Genomic DNA, 3,458 nt, shown 5'->3' with positions numbered 1-3,458 from the left:
TTCCAGTATCCCCCCAGACATTCTTTCACCTTTTAGCCTTCTTTCCGGAGCCTCCTTTACCTGTCTGAGGAACCTTCCCCATCTCCACTGCCCATCAACGTCCTCGTCCTACCTCCAGCCCCCATGCACGGGTGTGTCTCGGGACTCAGCCCTGGACCCGCTTCTCCTCTCTTTCTACATCTCTCTCTAGATGACCTCATCCGCTTCCATGGGCCTAATTATCATCTCTAGGATGACAACTCCCAGATCGATATCTCCAGCCCCAACCTTCCTCCTGGGTTCCAGGCTGGTATCTCCAGTTTTCTGCTGGACGTCTCCAACCTGGTGTTTCAACCTCAACATCTGTGAAATCGAATGTAATATATAACATGATGTAACATGACACAACATAACATAATGCAATGCAATGCAATACAATATAATGCAATATAATAATATGACATGACATGGCATGACATGGCATGATTTGATATGATATGGTATAATATAAATATGAAATAACATAATAGCATAATACAATGTAATATAGCATAACATAATATGACATGATATAACAATACAATATATGATATGATGTGACAACATAACAATATAATATAATTAATATAATATGACATGATACAATATAACATACTATACTATACTACAATACTATAATGCAATGTAATATAATGTAACATAAAATAGCATAACATAACATAACATAATGTAACAACATAACATAACAATATTATAACATAACATTATAATATAATATAATGTAATGTAATGCAATATAATATATATCAAAACATAACAATATGATATGATATGATATGATATGATATGACATGACATGACATGACATGACATAACATAACATAATATAATATAATATAACATAACATAACATAACATAACATAACATAATATAATATAATATAATATAATATAATATAATATAATATAATATAGTATAATATAGTATAGTATAATATAATATAGTATAATATAACATACTATAACATAATATAACATAACATAACAAGGGGTTTGGGGAGGACCTCAAATGGATCTGTCTCTTTTAGAACCAACGAGACCCCATGATTCCACCAATCTCTGCCTTGACCATTAGGGAGGAACCAGGGACTCTTTATCTACCCTCCTCTCTCTGCATACCACATCAAGCCATCATCATCATTGCTTCTGACCTACTGTCTACTACTCTCTTTATGGCTCTCTAGGCCAGAGTTCCTTTGCCAGTCCTATCACTCTTTATGTTCCTCCACTGTGAGTGAACTCCTTGAGGGAGGGCGTTTGTCTCTGCATCTCCTCCAAAGCCTAACACAGAGCTCTGCATACAGCAGGAATTTAATCAATGTTGATTGTATTTCTGTCTGTTTTCAAATGGGATTGTTTTATAAAGCAGGTGGCAGCCAGGACCAAGGAGAGTCAAAGGCAGAGGCTAGGAAAAATTTGAATTGACACATCATTTTCGCCAGAGGATTGAAGATGGGCAGGGGAAGTTAAGGAGACCTTCCTAGAAGAGATGGTTATTGAGCTGAGTCTCTAAATAAGGGAGAAACTTCAGAAGACTAAAATTGTAGGATTGTAGATGTATAACAAGGGGCCTTAGAAATCATTTACTCCAACTGCTTTATTTTACAGATAAAGAAAACAAGTCTCTCATTTGAGTCCATTCTAAATGATTTTCCTTAACTGCAGATATGACCAGGTCACTCTCTTGCTCAATCAACTTCAACGGCTCCCTATTACTTCTGTGATCAAAATAGAAACTCTTCTGTTTGTCGTTTAAAGCCCCAAATCATCTGGCTCCAACCTATTTTTGTAGTTTCATTAAATATTCCTCCTCAAACACTGTTATTTTTCCAAACTAGCCTTCTTTCCATCTCCTACAAGGTGCCCAATCTCCTGCATCCATTTTTGTGTCTTTGCACTGGCTATACGCCAAGTCTGGAACACACTCCCTCCTTACCTCCACCTCCCAGAGTCCTCTTCTATATAAAACCTTTCCTGATCTCCCCAATCACTAGTGCCCTCCTCCTCCAGCTTTCTTGTATTAAACCACTTTGCAATTTATTTGTATTCATTCTTTTTATATTTGTTCTTGACTTATGTACTGTACAAACCAAGGGGGGGGAAATGCTTATTCGCATATCTGGTATCTTTTCCATTAGAATGTCAATTTCTCTCCAAGAGGAAGTGATTCATTCCTATCTTATTTCATATCCATAGAGCCAAGCATTATGCTTGGCATTTAGGCACTATTTAATGAACAATTGCTGATTGGTTTAGTGACTTGCCCAGGGTCACACAGCTTTATTTCTATACTTTTAACAAAATATCAGTGATGATGTGATATTGTTTTAGAAGAAACATTTCAAGGACCATGTGCATGAGTGTGTGCATCTAGTGTGCATGAGACAAAGTGAACTGGAACCCAAGTCATTCTAAGTCAGAGACCAGCCCCTCTCTTCAATGCCACACTGGATTTTTGCATAGGCATGGCTATTTCTTTGGCAAAGCCTAATATTCTCTCTATAAGTAACTAGGTGGTACAAGGAATACATCAGGTACATCAGGCTTGGGAGTCAGGAAGATGATTTACTTAGCAACGTGACCCTGAGTAAGTCACTTAACTCCATTTGCCTCAGTTTTCTCCTGTGTAAAATGAACTGGAGAAGGAAATGGCAAACCACTCCAGTACCTTTGCCAAAAATATCCTGGAAATTTGGACTTGACTAAAATGACCAAACAACTCCATAGGGGGAATAGACACTCAAAGGACAGATTTATAGATTCTCAGAGTTTGAGCTAGAAATTAGAGATTACCTAGTTAAACTCCTTTATTTTATAGATGTAGTAACTGGGTCTCAAAGAAATGAGATGACTTGCCCACTTAAGAGTCCTCCCAGGGGAATTCCATGTGAACTGGAATGACCTCGAGGAACTGATGCAAAGTGAAAGGAGCAGAACCAGGAGAACATTGTTCACAGAGATGGATACACTGTGGCACAATCAAATGTAGTGGACTTCTGTACTAGCAGCAATGCCACGATCCAGGACAATTCTGACTTATGAAAAAGAACGCTATTCACATCCAGAGAAAGAACCGTGGGAGCGGAAACACAGAAGAAAAGCAACCGCTTGATCACATGATTCGATGGGCATGTATACCCTAAGCGATCACCCTAGTGCAAATATCAATAATATGGAAATGGGTCTTGATCACTGACACATGTAAAACCCAGTGGAATTGTGCATTGGCTATGGGAGGGAGTTGGGGTTGGGGAGGGAAAGAACATAAATCATGGAACCATGGAAAAATTTTCTTAATAAATAAAATAAAATTAAAAAATAAAAAATAAAAAGAGTTCTCCCAGAGGCAGCTAGGTGGTTCAGTGGATTAAAAGCCAAGCTCAGAGATGAGAGATCCTGGGTTCAAATCTGGTCTTGGA

Source organism: Monodelphis domestica, chromosome 4, assembly GCF_027887165.1.
Source record: "Monodelphis domestica isolate mMonDom1 chromosome 4, mMonDom1.pri, whole genome shotgun sequence".
NCBI lineage: Eukaryota > Metazoa > Chordata > Mammalia > Didelphimorphia > Didelphidae > Monodelphis > Monodelphis domestica.
Note: the sequence above shows the minus strand (reverse complement) of the source record.